At 41.4% G+C, this 24253-nt stretch overlaps 1 protein-coding gene across 1 annotated transcript in view; it reads right to left on the reverse strand.

Annotated features, from left to right (window-relative positions):
* Positions 1-24253, reverse strand: part of AIG1 (androgen induced 1) — a 238728-nt gene that overhangs the window by 39193 nt on the left and 175282 nt on the right. The window lies entirely within an intron of this gene.

The following is a 24253-nucleotide window of genomic DNA, read 5'->3' on the forward strand; positions in this document are numbered from 1 at the left end:
ATAATTAGTTCTGAAGGGGACCACACAAAATGTACATGTGTGTTAAAACAGAGACAGTATGTATTTTAAAGATCTATTTTATTGGCTTTTTTCACTATAATCTAGTCACCTCAGATAACATTGGCCTGGAATTTCACCAACAATTTGAGATGCCAACAACAGTTTTACAATAGTGCATTCATGTAAAATTCAAATATATAGTTAGCACTAAGGCCAAGACTTATCAAATCAATCGTAGAAGAAAAATACCTGCAAATGAAACGTTTACACTGAAGATAATGCTGACTCTAATAGCCTGTGTGGGTTGTAGAATGATGATGTGATTTTTGACTCATTAATATTAAAAAATATCTAAGCTCTACCTCTTCCTCCATTGCTCCAAACTGAGTAAAAATTCACTCATTTTTCTATAAAGTTATATAAGTTCAAATAACTAATCTGAATATTCTTATCCAGTTATCCAGTTAACTTTATTTTACCTAGCCTACTTGCTAATCATCAGATGTCATACCTGGAAAGCTTAGGATGTGCTTTGGTGATGCCAGGCAAAAAAAAAAATCTCTTTGAAAGACGAAAATCTCTCCAGATCACTCCATTTCTGGCATCATCACCACTAAAAAGGAGCTACTTGTTCCATAAGTGAGGACAAAAGATCTTTTAGTGGCTAGCTGTGCCTATGTCAGTCTGGCCAGCAGTAAATGTTATATGAGGCTAACAGTTTATCATCAAGAATTTTCAGGCACTGAAGAATGTGTATCTGCCTTTCTAAAAATTTATAATGCAAATTATGTTTACTGATAAACAGTATATATTAACGAAGGTAAAAATAGTGCAAAATATTTATAGCAAATATGTTTCCCTGAAGGTAGCTGAAGTTTTATGAACTAAAAAAAAAAAAAAAAAATCGGTAAAAAAATCTACAAAAGGTCTTGCTGAATCTCTAAGTAACCTTTGGTAGCTAATTGTGACTCAAAATCTGTAGCAGCAAGAGGGATAATTATTTTAGAACTAGGAGTACAAGAAATTCAGTTCTAATCCACTCCCAGGCAACACTCTGCTTCAATGACTTAAGAACCAGCAAGGAAATATTCAACTCCATGTAAGACCATCAGCTGGACAAGAATGGTAAGCTTATGTTTTGTTCACTGTGGTATTTGTAGCACTTAAAAAAGAGCCTGGCACATAGGAGGGGCTCAATAAATATTGGTGGAGATAATTTAATCTTCAAAACCATATCTTAAGTGGGAGTTACCAACTCCATCCTGCGGATGAGATAATAAGGACTCATAAAAGGTAATTGTCTTGCCCAAGATCACAGAGCTATTAAGTCTGGAGAGGGTTCAAGACCAGTTCCGTCTGTCTCCAAATTCCATGCTCTGTTTTCTATATTAGAGTTATATCTTTAAAAGATATCAGAGTTAAATAATCTTTGACTCAAAAAACCTGTGGGAGTGCATGACTGAAGATCACTTACGATGTCTCTCAACAGACAAGAACTATTTTTTGGTTGAGCCTCAAAATAAAAAGATTTTCACTGTGAAAAACATATTTTACTAAATGAGTTCTTTCCTGTGGCATATAGCATTCTGAATAATATTCCATGGAGGAAGGGACCCACAAATGCAAATTGCCTACTAAAGTCAAAAGTCCTAACTCAGTCCTGTCACATGCTACTTGATTTAAAAAAAATTTTTTTGGGGGGGCTTCCCTGGTGGCACAGTGGTTGAGAGTTCGCCTGCCGATGCAGGGGACATGGGTTCGTGCCCTGGTCCGGGAAGATCCCACATGCCGCTGAGCGGCTGGGCCCGTGAGCCATGGCCGCTGAGCCTGCGTGTCCGGAGCCTGTGCTCCACAACAGGAGAGGCCACAACAGTGAGAGGCCCACGTAGGGCAAAAGAAAATTATTTTCTTAGTCAATTCACATTTTTTCTTAAATAAATATATTTAAAGGAAAACTTATGAGATTTATAAACTCTCATAAATGGAACACATTAAGAAAGATAACCACAAAAACAAATACAATGAAAACTAATTGATCTTAATAAATGTTTGATAGACATGTTTGCCTGTTTGATTCTGAGGCCTGCTAAATAGGGATGTTAGTCAGTATTAGAGGGGCATTAAAGACATACTAGAATGCAATACAGACTCCTAAATGAAATCAGAAGGACTGAAAGATAATTGAGGGAGAACTACCTTTTCACCAGGTGACTCAATACCATTTAATGCCAGGCCCCTGTACCACATAGATTATCTCACATACAATCAGAGACACACCTATGCACTGGAACAGATTATCTGTAAATTGTAGCTGTACCTTCTAAATGCTAAATTATTTGATTTATGAACAGGTGTTCTTTTGCCAGAAAAATGGAAAGATAGATGAGTAGGAAGTTTAGGTATTGATGGAGGAACTTAATGGTATTTAACAAGATTAAAGAAATGAATTTACATGACACAAGAAGGATCTAGACTTGCTATGGGGAAAAACATTTTCATTATCTGTGATGGCATTCAGTAGCCTATAAACTAAAGGGAAGTTTTATAATAAACTTTGCTGTGCAATAAATAGAAGGATAAAAATATATGCTGTGTGATAGTACACATTCAGGCAAGTGGAGCGGATGAATTAGGGGCGCACTCAAGATTACTTTAGAGCTCTAGCATCTGTGGCTGCAGTCAGAGTGTACAACACAAAAAATATTAAACAAGATTTGAGGACTCTGTTCACCTGCCATTTCTCTGGTCTTTCTCCTTCTCTCCAAAGTATTTTTTTTTTAAAATAGAAGAGTACTGCTACCATACCATATGAACAAAGATTAAAAATTGTTTCAGTGAACAGTGGAATACATGTATCTTTTTGAATAGCCAGGACATGGAAGCAACCTAAATGTCCATCAACAGAGGAATGGATAAAGAAGATGTGGTACATATATACAATGGAATATTACTCAGCCATAAAAAAGAACAAAATAATGCCATTTGCAGCCTCATGGATGGGCCTAGAGATTGTCATACTGAGTGAAATAAGTCAGACAGAAAGACAAATATCATACGATATCGCTTATACGTGGAATCTAAAAAAATGGCATAAATGAACCTATTTACAAAACAGAAATAGAGTCACAGATGTAGAAAACAAACTTATGGTTACCAAGGGGGAAGGCGGGGGAGGGATAAATTGGGAGATTGGGATTGACATATACACACTACTATATATTAAATAGATAACTAATAAGGACCTACTGTATAGCCCAGGGAACTCTATTCAATATCCTGTAATGATCTGTATAGGAATAGAATCTAAAAAAGAGTTGATATATGCATATGTATAACTGACTCACTTTGCTGTACAGCAGAAACTAACACAACATTGTAAATCAACTACTTGCTAATAAAAATGAATTTAAAAAAAAGACAAAAAGAATTGTTTCTTCCTTGGAAGCAAAAGCAGCTTTTGAACATGAGGTGTGCCAGACCAGCCCCTGCCTACCTGGATAATGAGAGAGTCGGCAACCCCATATCCACTTATTTGCATCTGTAGAGTACAGGCAGACCTCTGGGAATGTCCTCAAAGTAATGGATGCATCAAATCGCCAGGTGAGCTTCTTAAAAATGAGATTGTTGGGCCTAGCTCCTGTGGCATTTGATTTACTGGATTCCAGTGGAGTAGTGCTCATGGTGGTCCCCACGACAGTAGACCACAGTTCTTGCCTTTATGGTTGTCAGGATATCTAGTTTTCCTTATATCCTATGACAACTTTTTTTAAAAAATTTTTATTTATTTATGGCTGTGTTGGGTCTTTGTTTCCACGCGAGGGCTTTCTCCAGTTGTGGCAAGTGGTGGCCACTCTTCATAGCGGTGCGCGGGCGTCTCACTATCGTGGTCTCTCTTGACGCGCAGGCTCAGTAATTGTGGTTCATGGCCCAGTTGCTCCGCGGCATGTGGGATCTTCCCAGACCAGGGCTTGAACCCGTGTCCCCTGCATTGGCAGGCAGACTCTCAACCACTGTGCCACCAGGGAAGCCCTTATCCTATGACAACTTTTGATCGTAAATAAAAAGCTGAGGGATGGCTGTGTGCATGTGTGTGTGTGTGTGTGTGTGTACACGTTCAGAGCACCTGCATTCTTGTGGGTACTTGGCTGCAGGCAGGGCTAGAGGTGTGACCAGACTTCCCGGGGAGGATGCAGTGAGGGAGAGTCCTTATGATGTCCTAACAATTGACAGGTATATCATAAATAAAAATAATATGGAAAACTGCTCTAGGATACAGAAAGGTAAAATTAATAATTCTTATTAATTCCATATTGTAACATGAATATTTTGTTCCTTTGCTCCCCCCAGCCCTTAACCACCTCTAGAGTAAAAGGGGATTAAAATAGAAATTTTTGTGCTGTAATAAAGAAGGAATTTCCAAGCTTGAAGATAAAGCCCATCGTGTTAGCAAAATGTGTTCTAAAACGATAGGAAGGGTGACATGAGAAAGATTGGCCAAAAAAAAAAAAAAAAAAAATCACAAAACACTAACTGATGCTAACCTTTGCAAATCTTCCAGGCTCTCCAAAGAAGGCAAACGTTTGATGAACGCAGGGAAAAGCAGCGTTGGGTGGGGCATGCGCAGAGCTGGGGTGGGGCTTCCCCTGGAGCAAGCATAACTTTAGAGTCAGTGGATGTGAGGACTCGGCAATGTCATCCCAGGAAGCTTGGAAATAAAGCTGATGCAGGCTCTAAAAAACCTACATTTTTAACCCTGACCAAATGTTTTATCCTGCCACCAGAAACTGTCATTATTAATTTTACTGGTGGGTCAGCTCAGGATTCACCACCTTCCCTCACTCTCTTCACAGTAGGGATATTTTAGTGCTTTGAGTGACAGAAAACTGCCCGTTTTTAACCTCAGTAGTTTCCAGTCTCCAGGAGTCAAATGGAACTTACCCGCGTCATAGGCCTCCCTCTCCTAAGGGCTGAGGTGCTGGTTTTAATGCGGTGATGCCGGTACAATATGACACAGAATCTCCCCAGAAACTGTCAGAGCCTTTTAAATTGTGCCTTTCCTGTGTGGTGTTGGATACCCATTCCTGCTGGCTGTCAAATCGGTCTGAGATGCACTTACACGGGCATCTCAGAATGACGTTAGAAAAGTGACCCAGGGTCAGAAACTTAAGATTCAGGTGGAACCAATATTTATTAAGTGCCAATATGTTCCAGGCATTTCCAGAATGCTTTATGGACTCATCCAGTTCTAACATTAGCCCCGACAGCTCTTAGGATATGGTTTTAATAATTAGGCCCAATAAACAAAATAGTGCCACGCATTAAACCAAGCCATGCATATCCTTGCAATTAAGAGCAAATGATGCATTACAGAAACAATTACGCTAAAACAGTGGCACCATTTTACTGGGCTGTTATTTTTGCATTTAAAAAGCATTTTTAATATGACTTGAGGGAAATTAATATCTCTTCCTGAATCTTCCTAATGAAGGTATCCACAAGGTGCCCAGGGTCTGCGGCATTACTGGGGGGGCTCCAGAGTGGTGCCTTCTTTTCAGCCCAGCAGCCTGTGGGCCACCAAAAGGAATTCTTCTTTTTGTGAATGTGATTCCAGAATTAACCCACGTTGTACCTTAAAACGTAACAGCGACTTGAAAATGACCTAATATTCACTTCTTCCGTGAACATTTCACAATTAGTGCTTGGGGTTCTCACAGAAGAGCACCTCGAATTACTGCCCTCAGATGATCAAGTGATTCTAATATGATGAGATGCATTCAGACGTGCAGACTCGCAACAGTGCAGTGGTCAGAGTGATCTGGTCTGCTAAGGCGGGTTGAGGGAAGGATTCACACAGCAGGAGACATTTCAACCGGGTTTTTCTGTATGACTAGGGCTTCACAAGCAGAAGAAAGGGTAAAGGAAGAAGTTCATTCGCAAGGCCAAGAAGAAGAAATAGTGTGTGAAGCACAGTACAGACCACCGAGGGACTGTCACCGTTGTAGGACATGAAAGAGCGTGAAGACTTAAGTCTGGACAGGTGAGGTAGGCAGAAGCCAAAATGTGGAAGACTTGTATACGGACTTTGTCCTGTGAGAAGCAGAGCTAGCTCTATAGGCTTAAACTCCTCCACAGAGTTGAAGGTATACAGACACAGGAGAAACATATTTGGGTATTAATAGTAGAAAGAGCAAGCTGGAGGCTGGGTGGAGGACAGACTGCAGAGAGGAGAGATTTATCTACCGACATGCTCCTCTCTCCTTCCTCCTTTCTTTCCTTCTCTCTCTTTCCTCAAGAAAGGGACTTGATTCTCTCCATGACTTTCTTCTAGGTCTTCCTCAGCCTCCCCTCTCCCCTACCTCTCCTCAGCCTTTTCACCTACAATTTCCTCGTTTCTACTCTCTTCTCTTTTACTTTAATAATTACCATAATACTGAAAACAGCATAGGGGAAAGGTTAAAAAAGAAAGCTGGTCTTAATTCTGGCAAAGCATATATATGATAGGTAAACACGCTAATGACTTCATTCATCCCTCTGTGTCTTATGTCGCTTCCCCCGTCATTCATTTATGTGCAGAAATACTGAATACATAGTGATAAGAATGGCTACCATTTCCTGAGCTACTAAAATAAGCTCAGTTCTATGCTAAACATTTTGCACCAGCATCATGTTTAATTTTTAGAGCAACTCTAATGAAATTGGTTTTTCTTTTTTCTTCTTCTTCTTTTTTTTTTTTTTTTGCGGTACGCGGGCCTCTCACTGTTGTGGCCTCTCCCGTTGTGGAGCACAGGCCCCAGACGCGCAGACTCAGCGGCCATGGCTCACGGGCCCAGCCGCTCCGTGGCATGTGGGATCCTCCCCGACCGGGGCTCGAACCCGTGTCCCCTGCATCGGCAGGCGGACTCTCAACCACTGCGCCACCAGGGAAGCCCTGAAATTGGTATTTCCACCTTCATTTTATAAATGAAGAAATGGAGGAACAGAGGGGTTAACTTGTCAGAGGTCATGTAGAACCAGTAAACGGTGCAGCCAGCCTCAGACCTCAGATCTACCAGACCACAAACCTGTGTTTTTACTGTGGCACACACTGCTCCTCAAGCTTGCTTGTTTGTTCATTCATTCAATAAATGCTGATTGTATTCCTGCCATGTGCCACTCACGATTTCAGGTATTTAAATATATCCCAGAACAGAGCAGACAAAGATCCTTGCCCCAATAGACGGCTGGCTGTTCTTGGGAATGCATTTCAATTAGGCTAATACAAACGTGGAGTCTCTCAGCTCAGAAAAGACCAAATTCATTAGGGCTGCATGAGGATTGTATGAGATTCTATAGTAAAAGTGGCTTGTACAGTATATACAAAAATTAATTTATTTTGGGATATTTCTCACTTAAGACAAAGTGCTCAATAATATCATCTAATATCTACTGCATGCCAGTCCCCTACGTGGATTAAAGTCATTTACATCTCACATTGCTCCTCTGAGGCATATGTTAACATCAATTCTGTTTTACAAAACCTGAGGCACAGAGAAGTTGAGAAGTTGCTTGAGGTTACCAACTGGAAGGTGGTGGGTTTGGGCTTAGACTTGGGCACTTTGGCTTCTGAGCTTATCCTTTAACGGTGATGCTCTATGACCAGTGAAGCCCTTGGGAAGACGTGAGGATTGGGAACTGTCAATGGAAGAATGGGTACAGGGAAGGGAAGCTCTTGGCCTCATGGCTGTGCCTGTGAGAAGGAGCCTGGCCCTTCCCTCACCCAGCCATTCACCTCAGGGGGACTCAGGGGCTGAGAGATGAGTGGCCTCTACACCCAAGTTTAAAAGGCAGGGCTTCCTGGTGGCGCAGTGGTTGAGAGTCCGCCTGCCGATGCAGGGGACGCGGTTTCGTGCCCCGGTCCGGGAGGATCCCACATGCCGCGGAGCAGCTGGGCCCGTGAGCCATGGCCGCTGAGCCTGCGCGTCCGGAGCCTGTGCTCCGCAATGGGAGGGGCCACAACAGTGAGAGGCCCGCGTACCGCAAAAAAAAAAAAAAAAAAAAAAAAGGCAGACTGTCAGACCAGACTTTGTGCTCATGTTTGGGGGTAAATCCTATGGGTACTAAGGGCCTCAGGTAGGCAGAGAGGCAGGAATAAGAATAACCCCAATCCACTGACACAGACAGGCACTCTCTGCAGTGTGAGTTTCTTATGTTTTCTTTGGTCTACTCTCCTTAAAAGTACTTGGAAAGCATTTAGTGGGTGGGTTGAAGAGGGGTGGAAGGAAAAGCAATGGGAGATATAGTCTCAGTAGAAGGCAAGGAAAGGAAATTTAATCAAGTGTTCCTGTCATCAGTAAAGTTTACAGCATTCTTAAAGATCGTCGTTACACACAGTCAAGTTCAGGGAGCAAGTATAGAAAAACGAAACTCATTATTAGGAGTGCTCTGAAATTAAAAAAGAAACTGAAAAAATAAGAAACTAGGATTGTAATGTAATTCATATGCTTCTCAAAAATCATTTTGAGCTCCATAGAATCCACTCATGCATGCACATCCGCATCCTCCACTGTCAGAGTATTATTCTGACCACTTGATTCCCTTCTCTGTAAGATTCTCACTATCTTCAGAACAAAATCCAAGTTTCTTAGCGTTGCCTTCAGAGACTTACTATCTATCGGACTCAGCCTGCTTTTCTAGACTAATCTCATACCGCTCTGTACTGGCAACTTCACCGTTCCACCAAGAGGCTTTCCATGGCCATGCCTTTGCTCATGCTCTTCTCTCTGATTATAATCTCCTTGATATTTGGGACCTTCTCTTTAGTACACACTTACGGCAAGGTCATTTTCTGCTCATCAGAGAATCATCCCTCACAGATCTCTACCCCTTCACAGATAGGTGGGGCCGTTGGGACGAGTTCCGGTCAACGGGCTGTTATTAACAGGAGTGATGTGGCCACTATTCTAGGCCGACGCAGCTGTGAAGATACTGAATATTAATAAGCCACATAATGCTACAGTGAACTCGAAGAAGGGGACCCTGAGGCGTGGGGAACACTTCTTTAGGGAGAAGAAACAAGCTTTACTGACCGCCATACACTCAGCTCTCTTCTCCGTGCAGGCAACTTAACAGGGTCTCAACAAACCTTTGTTCAAGGACCATGATAGTATGACTTTCCCTTAGGTAAACCCTATTTCCCATTAGTTTTATTATTTAAAAAAAAAAAACAACCCTGGCAATTTAAGATGAATAAAAAAAATAAGTTCCTGGATGCAGTATATAAATAAATTAAAAAGTACCTTCGTCTTGAAGGTACAACAATTATACTTTTCTATTACAGAAAGGAAGGGGACTACTTTGCCCCAAACCATATTCATCTGGGACTAAGTCCCCCAACTAAAGCTACATGTTCACAAAATATAGAGAGGCATTAATTCTTTTGAAGTGAGAGACTAGTAACACATTTCCATCAACTTTGGTAATTTCCCCGCACTCTTCCACCGCAGTGCACAAGCAGATTTCAATGGTCCTAAAGAACCTTCTTCACTGAGTCTTTAAATACAATGATTTCAAATGGTTTTAATTTAGCCTTGTTTATGATAAAATAAATGTTATTCTGATTGATTGGCAAACGTTTATTGATTGCAGCAATAAGAGCAATTATGTTTGACATGAAGACGTTATAAAATCTATAACCCAAACCTTTAAAGCCCAATTTGAAATGTCAAATTTGACTTATGAGAACGAGTTATAATCCTGCTTCACGCAAAAAGCATTAAGTTAATGCTGGAGCAAAGTACTGTGGCCAAGTGTGCGTTGGCATAATTAATCAGGGATATTTCAGAAAAGAATCATCTCCAAGAGGTTATTGATTTATTGTCACGACACATTTTTCTTATGGCTGCGATGGCGCTCTGGAGCTAGGATGCACTGGCATGCATTTTTCAGTGACTAAGCCTTGATCTGTCTTCCTGGATTCCTGCCATCCTCACTGACATCTGCAAACACTCACATTTGACAGCCTCATGCCTGAGACTGGTGGCTTCCAAGTTGATTAGGATTAGTTCAGAGGGGTTTTGGACTAGACTGAGTGTAATCGAAAGCAGAGAGCCGTGAGTCTCCAGAGAGTGACATGCACCCTGCCAATGGCATCATGTTAATAGAGAATGCGCATGTGCACACACACACATGCAAACACACATATGCATACACCATAAGGCATATGCAAACACATCCATGCAAACACACCCATACATACATACATGCAAACACATCCATGCATACACGTGAGTGCATACACACACATACACAATGCAAACACACACATATCCACGCAATCATATCCATGCAAAAACCCCCCCACACACATCCATGCAAACACACACCCATACATTCACACACACATAAACTCACACATACCCGTGCAAACACACACATACACACACCCATACGTATACATACACAAATGCACACACACACACATACCAACAAACTTAAGGAATGGGGAAGATTTCAGTTTTAATCTTGAAGTTCATCTCTATTATCTATTAAACTAAATTCAAGCTTTTGCAGAAGCACTATTTAACACATATAGAAGTAGCTGTAACTGAGCTCTTTTTCACAGTGATTCCATGACATAAGCTAATACTGTCAGAAGGAACCTTTACAGCACAAAGTATTCAAATGTTCTCCCAAAGATTATAGGGGAAAGTCAAGGGAGAAAGAGGCAATTCAGCTCAAAGCTCAAAACTTTTTCTCCGTCGTCTCTTAATTTGGCTTTGCAAACAGAAAAGGACACACTTTCTACCTAAGGCAATGTTGGTGGTTGCCGACGTGTGGGTGTGCAGACAGTAGGTGCTGGGTGGAGGGAGGCATCTAAGAAATGGATTACCCTGGGCACAGTACCTCAAGTCCAGTGCTCCTTCTAGGTCTTTGTTCAAGCAGTTATTTCCCTGCACATTCTCGTCTTGCTTAGGCTGCACTGATGATTATGTGGCCAGCACTGAGTCCAGACTCTAGTGACTTCATAGACTCTGCTCGCTGTGGAGAGGTGGAGAGAAGACAGGACCAGGAAGCCGTTCACCAGTAGTTGACTACATAACTTTGAGCCAACTGGGGCCTTTCTGGACCCCAGGCTCCTCATCTGTAAGAGTCCGTAACAGTGGACCGCAGGTCAGGCTCCTTGTGGAGCAGACTCTGAGATGGGAACCAGCAGACTCAGGTTTACTAGGGAGTGTCTGAGGATCAGTGCCTGTTTGGAGAAAAGGAGGAAGGGCGGTACGGCAGGAGGAGAAGTGTGTCTGTGATGCAGTGTCAACAAGGGCCTTCACTGACCCCACCAAGGGCTCTGAAGCTGGGCTGGCCGTTCAGTGTTGCCCCAAATCGGGGTAAGTGGGCCAGGTCTTTATATCAAGCATGGACCAGTGATGGGATGGGGCTGCCCCAGGGAAGGGGTCCTGACCTTTAGCAAGAGAGCTCAGTTCAGGTGAGAGTGGCTCCTGGAGAGGATCTTCAGTGAGGGGCTGAAGAGGCCGCAGCCCCAGCTGCTGGGGAAGTAAGTCCTTCAGTCCCCAAAGGGGACCTGACTAGCACATCACAGCATCATGAGTGCACACCCACGGTCATCACATAGCCAGCTCCAACCTCTGTGTGTGAAACTCATCAAGGGGATATTTACAATGATGGGAGCCTGACAGCTCACAACTGCACTGCAGGACTATGACTACGCTGCCATCCTATGACTTACTGTTTTAGGAGACAAGAAACTGGTCAGTATATGGTAAATTCCTCACTACCGCCTAATTTGGGGGCTATAAAGGCAGCTACCGTAATTTTATATATGGTCATGCATGACTAATAAGCTTCCTTGACATGTAACTGGGTTTCTCATTAACCAAGGCATAGCTGGCACATCATGCTCTTTAAAACTTGTTATTGATCTTTAGCTATTGAACAATGTATTCCGCTGAGGAAGGCTGAATAAGGCACACGCTAGACCACTTAGTTTTGATCCCTGTGAACCTGAGGCTCTAGGAACAATGCCAGTCATCCAGATGTTGTAAAGGTCTTTTTTTAAAAAAAATTTATTTATTTTATTTTTGGCTGTGTCGTGTCTTCGTTGCGGTGCGCGGGCTTCTCATTGCGGTGGCTTCTTTTGCTGTGGAGCACGGGCTCTAGGCACGCGGGCTTCAGTAGTTGTGGCACGTGGGCTCAGTAGTTGAGGCACGCAGGCTCTAGAGCGCAGGCTCAGTAGTTGTGGCTCATGGGCTTAGTTGCTCCGCGGCATGTGGGATCTTCCCGGACCAGGGCTCGAACCCGTGTCCCCTGCATTGGCAGGCGGATTCTTAACCACTGCACCACCAGGAAACCCCTGTCATAAAGCTCATATTCCCTTGTGAGACACTGCATTTGGGAGGGGTTGCTGGAGGAAGAAAAATGCTTCACGCTCCATATCTAGATCACAGGAAAGATCTTCAGTTTTATGTTTTCCTTACGGCCTTATGCCTTGTTATTTGCACACACAGGCCAATATTTTAAATGACTTTATTTGCCAAAACGTATACTTCAAGTCCTAATTCTCCCCATTTTAATATAATTAATCAAAGACATATATGCTGGCCAGCTTTGTTCGGATCAGTATGAGATCCACAGGATTAACTACGCTGTACTCATAGTTCAGCCAAATCAAAGAAACCTGACATTTTCCTTAGCCTCTCCAGACTAATCAAGGGTAGAGATACATTTTGTAAGCTTACACACAGCTTGTGGACTCTTCCCCACACCTGCTTTTGTTGACCCCTTGGGAGCAGGTCACTATTCTGCGAATATCTTAGGTGAACAGAAAAATCCCCAGTGTCTATAGTGATGAGTGGAATTTATGACACTTCACCAGGAATCTTCCTCATTAGTGGACAGTGGACTTTTAAGGGCTGTTCGTCACTTTCTGTCTGCAGGTCAACCCCTTGCTCCAGCCAAATGTCTCCCTGACCCAATGCTCCTCTCACTTTGATAGTCATGAATCTAAGCTTTATGGGAGCCACTAAAGAAAGAAGCAGGATGGGGTCAGAGCTCACTTGGAGCCTTGAGAATCTTTTCAGTTTCAAGAATTGAAGAGGATGAAGGGAGAATGGATGAGAGAAAGACTGTTCAAAAGGTATAAAATGAGAACCATTATGGGTTGTGTGAACTGGACACGACAGCCGGTTCCCAGAACACTGGGGCTAGGGATAAAGTGAGCTGAGGAATATAAAAAGCTGTGTGCTGTGCCCTAGGAGGGGTTATGAAAGTGGAACGGACTCAAAGTATAAATTGATTCAGTAAATGTTTTGGTGGATTTGTGAGTATGATCAATGAATAAGGGATCACTAGGACAGGCTAGGGTACATTAAGAATATCAAGTGTCTTTAGAAAAACAAATATCGTATATTAACGCATATATGTGGAACCTAGAAAAATGGTACAGATGAACCGGTCTGCAGGGCAGAAATAGAGACACAGATGTAGAGAGCAAACGTATGGACACCAGGGGGGAAAGTGGCGGGGGGTGTTGATGGTGGTGGGATGAACTGGGAGATTGGGATGGACATGTATACACTAATACGTATAAAATGGATAACTAATAAGAACCTGCTGTATAAAAAAATAAAATAAAATTCAAAAATAATTATTCAAAAAAAAAAAAGGAATATCAAGTGTTTTTAGAGTTAAGGAAAGACAAATAAGTCCATCTCCACCATGACCTCAGAGGACCCTTTCCCCTGGCCTTAACTGACCTGGGGTCTGATCCTCTGAGATGACTGCCCCAGTCCAGGGGAAACAAGATGACATCCAGTGTTTGAGCAAAAATGTTGGAATCTGTTAGATTCTTGAGCAGGAAATGTTTTACCAACGTCGATGAGGAACAGGGAAGGGAAGGAGAAAGAAGCAGGACACTGGCAAGGGCCAGGGCTGCTTTTCTGAGTCATGTGCATCTTCTTTGGTTCTGCTTGAGTTGGCCCTTGATCACATTATTGTCTTTGATCAATTTTTGACAGATCATCTCAGGTGATTTCCCTTTAATGCCTGCCATGAATGGGCCATGTCTTATCCTTATTTCCCTTTCATTCCTCACCTACGGAGCATTACAGACAAGCAGGATTCTGAATCAGAGTAATGAAGAGAAACGTCACTGAACGATATCTGGGCACCCCTGGTGTGGTAAGAGATGAAAGGAACGAAATGCACACTGTAAGAAGCTCTGACTTCACAGCCTTGCGGGAACAGCCGGGGAGGTACATGCACACAGGGTTTTCAGATAGTAGGTACTGAAGACGTTTTTGTGGAATGAGGGAACGGCTGAGGATTCTGCGGAAACCCTGTGGATGCTGAGGGCATGACCTGCTTACTTTCTGTCACTGACAGTTCACAGGGAGGCCCAAGGGGTCTTTCTGTAAGGGTCCCTCTCACAAGGCTTTCTCCTCAGAGTGAGGTATACTGTGTCCAGCTCTTGCCAAATTTAAATTGCATCCATGTTAAAGAGGAAAAAAGGCTTTAGCACATTCCTTTGGGGAATGGAAACAATTTATTTTGTTTGTTTCTAATGGAGAGGGCTAGCTCCAGAATCTCACTGTGAGGTCTGAGAATCTGGGTTGAGGACTGCCAGGCAGTCAGAGGGAGAGGGAGAGAGGAAGAGAGAGTCACCCAGACCTTATCAGGTGATGGAAACAGCAGGAGCAGCCAGTTATAAAGGCGATGCTTAAAATAGAGTTCCTGGATCTAGGTCAGGAATACGTATTTAGCTAAATATTAGATCAATTGATGTACTTTCACTATCCTTTGTTCTAGTTTTTCTTAAGAATACCTGTTTTGTTTTCAAATTAAAACCTTCCTCTGCTGCTCAGCACAAGCAACTACAATATCTTTGGGGGTGACGGTTTATGTTTGCTTTTCCTCCTTGATATTCAGAAAAGGAAATTGTCAGGCTTCCGGCTCACCTTCCTTGAGAGGAGGAAAGTGGACGGCATAGATGCAAATGACCTGGACGAAAACAAGTAAGGAGCTTTTGGAAAGATTCTCAGATTTCCCAACATGAACTGGATGATGAGAAACATAAGCACGATTTCTCATCTGCTGGTGTCCCCTGAAAGCTTATTTTATAATAGAATTTATTTCCAAAGGGTGGGTTTAGTCTCCTAACAAGAGTGGAGCATTGTCATTGCCAAGCTGCAAATGTCAGGATACAGCCTCAAGGTTACCATGGGTGGCATAAATAACAAGGACAACGCATCCTTCTCAGCGTTCCCAAGCCTGTAATAAGACTGCTCACGTGTTCAGTGATATACGGGCTCTTTTTATTTGCGGCAGAGAGCAGTACGCTTTGGGTCTTCGAGACACTGTTTGATTGCTTTACAGAAATCAATCGATAACACACAGGTAAAGTTTCCTGCAAGGCACATAAATCCTAGCATGGGGAGACCAGCTGTTGTGAGGTTCTGAATCGGTGCCAGTTTCCAACTGAGGAGTCTCAAGGAAATGATCCTGAATCTGGGGCTTTGTTTGGATTTCAATGGAACATAATCGGGCGACATCTGGTCCCCCACCTTGTGCTGGCCTGGCCACACTTCCTCCACTGTGACTCTGGGCACCTCCTGCAAGGCTTCCTGTGAGTGCCAAGCACCAGTGCCCTGCCCGTCACCAGCTGCCAATCCGTTTTTCACAGTGGGGGACAAAAAAAGAACTTGGGGCCTTGAAGACACCTGCTGAGAACAACTCACAGAAATGCTCTTAAAATGCAGTTTGGGTCCCACTGCCCCACAAGTTACTGGACATGAGACAAAAGAGAATTACAAAATTAACTTTGGGGGTTAAAAAGCGAGCAGAAGGGACTAAGGATGAGCATAGGAAATTAGCATGTGGGCACGAGGTGATGGAAAGGAAAGAAGAGGTGAAAGACCTAATGAATAAGGGCTGATAATAAACAGATTCATGGAAATGTATGCACCCTTACTAATAAGCAGTTTCATTCAAGAGAAAAGCCATTTTCACATATTATATTAGCAAACCTTTCTTTTAAAATGAGAATACTTAATGTTGCAGGAATGAGGTGAAAAACACACACTCATGAACGCCAGACAAAGAGTACATTGCAAATACTGTTTTGAAAGCAAGTTGACCTTATTATCAAGGCCTCCAAACCCTTTCCCAAAGACTGTAATTGCACTTCTGGGATCTATGCTAAAGAAATAATAATCACCCTAAATAAAACAAAGAAACACAAAATGAAAATACACCCTTACTTGGCTTAGTAAACAAAGATATTTTCCCTAACACTATTTACAATAGTAAAATAATTAAAAATTATCTTAATGATCTACAACGAGGAAACGGTTTTTAAACTAAGATCTATCCACTCAATTATGTAGCCATTAAAACATATTAAGAAAAACACTTAACATTATCATATTTAGACATCAAAGACTATCAAAGCCTACGTATACTATCAAACATTTTAAAAAGTTTTAAAAAGTCTTGTGTGTAAACCAGTCTAAAAAGAACACATTCTAGTGTTAACAGTGACTTCTTTGTCTGAAGAACAATGAGGGGTCTTCTGTCTTGTTTCTACATTTTTCTATTTTTTCAAATGTTCTTTAATTTGCACATCTTAAAGTTAACTTCATTTAAATGTTTAAAAGGATACACTGAAGAGAATGTGGCATACGTATAGGAAAATATTAGAATATAACATTTACAAGAAAAAAGAAATACGAAGAAACAAGACACAGCTTATAGTATAAGCTGAGAAGCTGAACTGGAGAAAGGGCAAATGAGCAAGTTCCAGATACCAGAAATAAAATAGAGTGAGGGTGAGGGAGAAGCTTAAGTAAGTGACAAGTAAGGAAGAAAACCCAGTAAAATACCAAGACACAGAAAAGGAAAAGGAAAATGTATCAAATAAAAGTTGTAGAGCCGCATAGTAGAACCCTTTTGCTTGGCTAGAGGACCACTTAAAAATGCCTGGTCACCATAAGTAACACTGACTTTACAAACAGAAACGTCGAAGACAGCTGGGCCAAGTGCAGGAGAGTTACTAGTGTGATTTCCCTTGTGCGCAGTCATGGCCAAGAGTCATGGTATTTTAGGTTTCAAGTTTTCAAGTCGGTCCCCTGGGACCTAAGTGTCCTAACAAATATCCCTTGTGGCTTTCCCCTGCCAACTGGATTAGTATCCCCCTGTTTATGTCTTTTGTTAATTTTGTGTATAATATTTCAGGATGGCTAAGCAGATTTATTTGAGGAGGAATGTAAAGGGGAGAATATTAGAAAGCATTGCAGTAATAATGCACATTGAAAACTTCTGAAAAATTGACCACAGTGTTTAGGCAGAAAAGTGTAAAGTGCATAACTCTCATCTGTGGTCCCACTAATGATTTTCTATCCCTGGATTGGCCCTCTGGGAAACGAGTGGACAGCATAATTGTTATATGTCTTTCTAAGATGTTCCACTTGCTAGATTGTAAACCTTTGAAAAAAAAAGTCCTCAGTTTGTAGTTCTGTTTGATGTACATTGGCTGCCTCTATCTTTTTTTAATCCTGTGTAAAATCCCTTCCTTCATTCTAGAAATCCTTAAGAATCCTATTTCTTAAAACCCATATATGATCAAGTAGTAAGTTAATGTGATTCCTGGCAGCAGTTTCCTCTATTTGAAGGCCATGGATTCCCAGAATTTCCTTATTTTCCCTACCTCTGCTCCTCTTTTTGTTTTGCAGCTTGAAAATATGATGAGATAAAACAGGGCAGTTCTTGTTTTCCAGAGGCACCACAAACATTAGGCAGGGCTGTGAGTATGTCAGACTTTCTCCCACAGTGAATAATTCTTCCTACCTCTTACTGGTGGATGGGGCCTTCAATTTCCTAGAGAAAAAAGTGCCTTGCCAATGACGTCACCTTGTTTTAAAAACATGAAGTATTTAATATTTCCTGTGCTACTTGGATTATATAAACCCATCTCCCTTCCCCTGATACAGTTTAAATTTGCAAGTAGATTTAATATAGAGATGTTTTTGCTAAGCCATAGTATGAAAACACTTCCTCTTGCAAATTCTTAGACTTCTTTTGGTTATTTATTTCACTGAAATATCCATGGCTGAGCACAGCAGTTGCTGAAAGCCTCTTAGCAGCAGCACCTAGGACCTGTCATCCAATTCTATTTTTCAACAGCAGGATGAATTAAGTACTCCCATTCTCTCTCACAACTCACACATTTTCTGAAAGATAATCATTGAGAGAAATTGACCATAAACTAACCATTTGATTTTCCCAGAGCCCAAGGATTACCAGCCAACTTAAATTTAATGCACTGACAGCAAGGAGGGAAAAGAACTTCAGGAAGTTCCTTAAATCACTGTGCGGTTAGAGCTGTTTGTTTAGCTCATTGCTCTCTTGGAGGTGTCCTGAACTAGATTTCTTCTCTTTTCATGAGGCAATGTTAACTCTCAGTTAATGGGGTTTCCTCTAACTTTCCATTTTTGTGAACTCCACCCATTGTGGGCTTAGTCTAGTGGTGATTCTATTTCTCCAGCTGTGTTGAAAAACTTGAGACTCAAGCATTAAATTTTTTTTTACATGAAGGAAAGGTAAGAGTTACAATTTGCCTATGCTTTTTTAAAATATAAATGTATTTATTTTATTTATTTATTTTTGGCCGCGTTAGGTCTTCGTTGCTGTGTGCGGACTTTCTCTAGTTGCGGTGAGCGGGCGCTACTCTTCATTGTGGTGCGCGGGCTTCTTATCACGGAGGCTTCTCTTTGTTTCGGAGCACGGGCTCTAGGCGCGTGAGCTTCAGTAGTTGTGGCATGCAGCCTCAGTAGTTGTGGCTCGCAGACTCTAGAGCACAGGCTCAGTAGTTGTGGCACACGGGCTTAGCTGCTCCACGGAATGTGGGATCTTCCCGGACCAGGGCTCGAACCTGTGTCCCCTGCATTGGCCGGCGGATTCTTAACCACTGAGCCACCAGGGAAGCCCTAATTTGCCTATGCTTTTTAAATAGCTTTATTTTCCCCCTATTAAACAAAGTGTTTGTTAAACATTTAAACAACGCTACTTTTCAGGGGGAAACTTGTCTGCTTAGGTCAAGGCCACCAGTAGTCACACGTCACCCCAGAATCCTGCCTTGCATGGGTTGCAAGATGCCAACTTGAAGAGTAAGCCACGCTTTCCCTTCCTCCTTCCCTGATCCTCTGCACGGCATCCTCCGTGTGTGGGAGATAATAAGGTTCTCAGGTCATCTCCAGGGGACTGGCATTTTAAATTTTTCTTCCTTTTCCCTTCAACTAAAGAGCTGAAGTTAAAGAGAAAGGCATGCTTTTTGGTTTGTTTGTTAACTTTAATGAGCAAAATGAAGAAGGAGGCCAACGGCGGGCTCCTCTATGCAAAATATACCAATCAATGAATTGGAAACTTTTGCAGGTGTGGGATGAGAAGAACAGTGGTTAATGGAAAGGCTCTCAATTTAGACCTGGGTGGAATTCTAGTTTTTCATTCACTAGCTTTGTGATCTTGGGACAGACAGTTAACTTATTTAAACCTCAGTTCACACATCTCTAAAACGGGGTTAGAGAGAATAACTGAATCGTGCTGTGCAGGAGTAAAACTGACAACACAGAGAAAGCATTCATCACAGTACCTGACATAGAGTACATATTCAATAAATGTTTGTGTTAATCGTTGTTTAATTGTTCTAGCTATAGTCTTTCCTTGATTCTCCCTTGTGATCACAGTATCCCAAAGGTTTCTGAGTGAACTTAGAATAGAGCAGACTTAATTGGCCAGTATGGGTAATCTATGATCATGGATGAATGAATGAACGAATGAATGGACTAAGTTTACTGGTCCCCAAAGAAAAGCAGAGGACAGAAGTAAATCCCGACTATTTAATAAACACTGAGTACAATTATGTATAATGAGCTGAAGTAGTGGGTAGGGAGGGCTGTCTTTAAGAAGTAGAAGACCCTCTCTGTCTCCATTTATCCCCTGCTCCAATACAACTTTGGCCCACATATCCTATAGAAATTGTTCAGTTGGCCTTCAGGTCACTATATCCAAATCTTACTGAACTGAAACTTTAGGCAGCTGAAAAGCAGCAAGTCCAAAAGTAAATTCACCATCAGCCATTTTGCCATGTCATTGCTCTTCTAGTGCTCCCTGTCCATTATCCAAACAATTGCTCAAAAAAGACACTGTGTACATTCCCAACTTTGGCTATGAGCATGTTAGACAAGAGGAGACATTATGATGTTCAAGTTCATGTGGGTCTAGAGCTTGGGAAAGAATCCTTATTTAGGTAAAGCTAGATGTAGACAAGCTCACTTAAGAGAAAGGTGTATATTAAGACCAGAAGAGGGCCTGAGAACAAACCTTGAAGAACTCCATGTTTAAAGCTGGATGGCAGAAGATGAGCTTGCAATGCATAGTAGAGGAAGTGGCCAGCGAGAGAAAAGGAAAGCCAGAAAATGTATCATGGAAGCCAAGAGGAAGAAGATACAAGGATGGAGCAGCCAATTGCATTTAATGGCACTGAGAAGGCAAAATGAGGACCAAAAATGTCTACCAATGCTCTGGCAAATGGAAATCAACAGAGACCTCGGTAAAACCCATGTCAGTAGTTGATGGAGACAGAAGACAAAAGTGCAGTAGATCCTGATAACCCATATCATCCAATCTAAACTCTTGGTACTAGAATTTAAGACCTTTCCCTCATTGTTCCTCAAGTTGTTTTCTTTTTTTTTTTTTTTTGCGTTACGCGGGCTGCTCACTGCTGTGGCCTCTCCCGTTGCGGAGCACAGGCTCTGGACGCGCAGGCTCAGCGGTCATGGCTCACGGGCCCAGACGCTCCGCGGCATGTGGGATCTTCCCGGACCAGGGCACGAACCCGTGTCCCCTGCATCGGCAGGCGGACTCTCAACCACTGCGCCACCAGGGAAGCCCCTCAAGTTGTTTTCAACTTAAGCTTTCATATATAATTTTCAGAGTGTCTCTTTGCCTCAGCTATGCCAGTCGCTCTACAGGTTTCTTTTCTCATTCTTTTTACATGTCCCTTTTTGATTCTCTCTGCCAATTAAGTCTATGAAAAACCTTCACTGGCTAGCAGAGGTTGCAGGGTAAGAAGCATTTGAGAGAAGAAAAATCTTTAAACAAAAGTTTTATGAGTTTTGCAAAAGGGTGTGTGGGTGAGAAGGGAAGATAGTACTCTCTTTAATGTTAACAATGGTAAAGAAAAAAACTTTGACGGGATGACTCAGCACTGCTGAGTCAGCTTGAACATTAATGTTATTGATGACTTGAGTCATAATTTGCCGGTGGCTGTTCACAACTCATGAAGAGGCTGAATGAGCACAAGCTCATTTGAATTTATTCAGCATGTTCAATACTCTTATTTTATTACATATTAAACAAGGTGGAAGATTTTGTCTTTATTTTACTGTGAGGAAACTAGGGCTTCTCTAGCAATTGCGTAGAAATGGTTCAGTCTAGTGGGAAACGTCTGCCCTTTGCCTTTAGGAGAAACCTAGATTCAAATACAGCTGATGTCAGGGACTAAGCTGGAGGACCTTGGACATCTGCTTGGCTTTCCTGATTCTTATTCCTCATCTGTTAAATGGGGATAATAATATTGTCATGAAGATTAAATTATATAAACCCACAGCTGAGCATAAACAGACATTCAACAGTTATTAGTTTTCTTTCCCTTCCCTCCTTAAATTTCAAAATCCCAAAAGAAAAAGCACCACCAGCTGCACGTGGATATGCTTAACCTTGAGGGCTGGCAGGAAGTGATGAATGGTAAGGGGAACTCAGCCTCTCACCAAAATGCATGCTTTTGGAACTAAGTCTCCATCTTCCACAGACATTATTTGGCGTAAGTAAAAATTAGAACTCATGAAGAGGTTATGCTGGCCTACTGGACTGACTGAGTTTGTCAAGTCAAAACATAGTGTGCACATGTGAGGAGAGGGGCCACAACTTATATTTCTGTGTCCTCATGGCCCCTAGTACACAATCAGAACCTACCAGATACCCTAAGAAACAGAGGACAGTGTGTTGGCTAGTTATAGCAGATTTAAAAATCCTGGCTGAAAAAAAAAATCTCAGTTTAGCTTTGACACAAACTCTGCAGGACTTGGGGGCAAATTACATAAAACATTGCAACTTTATTTCTTTGCCGAGCCATTTCGAGCCAAAATGTGAGAACAAAAACAAAACAAAAAACCCAACCTAAACCAAACCAAACCAAAGCAAACCAAACAAAAACCAAAAAAGCAAGCATAAAACTTTCTGTAAAAATATAAATGCTTAACTGTAACAGTTCAACACATACACACATGCAGGGATTCAGTATGCATTTCCACAGAAAACCCCAAAGACTCACAAGTGTTGCATCTGTACTAATTTCAGAGGTTTAATTTGTTCTTTTTTTTTTTTTTAAAGGTTTCCTCAATTCTTTGCGAAGGTCAGTAAATGAAGATTTTTTCTTTTAACATTTTTTATTTAAAAATTGGAAATATTCAAACTCTCTCTAATAGTAAACAGCACATTTCAAACTTCATTTTACTTTAGTGATTCAGGTGTTATTGGCTCCAGGAACAGAATGGATGGAACCCCAGGAGCTTGGAGTGCTCCCTAAAAGCCATCAGGCATGGATCAAGGCAGTGAGCTGCCAGCTGTCTTTGATACTGACACAAGGACTTCAGCAAAAATGACCTGGGGGCTTTGAAAGGATTCTTTCCAAAATAGCCATTCACCAGAAAGTCATAGGATGTCTTACATATTTAGTTTCTATGACTGCAGCTGCATGCTTTAGGAGCAAATGAGATCAAAGATTGAAAATGTTTCCAAAGCCAATTTTAGGATTTAGGATTTCCAATCCCCTCCCACTATCACTGTCCTAAGTGAGGAGAGGGAAGTGAGCACTGTCTTAATTTTCCCATCCACTACTGACATTTTTACAAGAGGTTGCAGTCAGAGGAAATAAATATGACCCAGCTGATTTTGTCTTTTTTTAAAAAAACAAACTGGGAACATAATTTTGTTTCTTCTGATATTTTAATATACAGAGAATGCTAAGCAAAGAAAGAAATAATCTACTATGAACAGTTGATGGACTGGGAATTCCACATAGAGAAGACTTTGGATTAGGGAAATACCATATTGATAATATGTTTTTATTTCAGCAGGACCCCTTCCTCTCCCTCTTTCAGCTATAAGTCCCATTTTTATCCACTTGGCATCTGTGGAAGATTTTGATTTTGTATGGATTTAATGTTTCCATAACTAAAAAAAATAAAAATAAAAACCACTGGGCAAGAAAAATATCTAAACCTATCAAAATGACATTTATTGATGGCAAATGAAAATCCTAAGTTCTGGTTTAAAAAGTCAGTGGCACATATATGCAATAAAAATAGTAGCCCCAGAGATCAGCATATGATAGGACCCAAATAACCGTACAGGCCTACGAGAGAGGGAGAGAAAGTAATGGGTAGGGGTAACTTTTGAAGCATTAGTCATACTCTATTCTCCATTAAAAAATTTCTAATTTCTTTAGGTTTTTATCATAGGGCCCGTCTCCCTACCACTTGTTTTCAGTGCTTCCCTCTGCACATGATATAGGCATAAACAACACTGCCTATAATTGGGAAGTTCAACTTTATTTATTTTTGCAGTACTACTCCTATGTCCTAAATTCATAATTGCTTTTTAATTGCTATTCTCTTTAACCTCCTCAGATATTTGATTTATAAAACTACATATTTTCTTAAGTACCTAGGCCACCATTTACAAAGGAAGACATTCTAAAACTGGACATCAATGAAAAAAATGCCACATCATTATTTTAGTCATCTCAGCAGGGTACGAAAACACATTCTCTAACTATTCCCTAATCTTTGGACAGAGTAATGATTCACAGCCAAACAGAATATCTCAAAATCTAGAGAGGATGGAAAAATAGGGTAAATAAAATCACAGAATCTTTGTGAAGGATCAGCATATATCATCCCAACTAGAAAAATAATTAGGGAAGTTGATATAAAGCAATGTGTCCTATCTATTAGCATTCTTTGAAATTCTCATGAAAGGCGTGAACTTTCTCTCCAGAAAAATCCATAAATGCACACACTCACACATTTTCACAAACTATTTATGACCTCCAATCCATATATGGGCATTATTGGTAACCCCATGTTACGGACTGAATTATGTTCTCCCAAAATTCATATGTTGAAGTGCTAACCCCCAATGTGAC

This window comes from Mesoplodon densirostris, chromosome 12 (assembly GCF_025265405.1).
Source record: "Mesoplodon densirostris isolate mMesDen1 chromosome 12, mMesDen1 primary haplotype, whole genome shotgun sequence".
In the NCBI taxonomy this organism is placed as follows: Eukaryota; Metazoa; Chordata; class Mammalia; order Artiodactyla; family Ziphiidae; genus Mesoplodon; species Mesoplodon densirostris.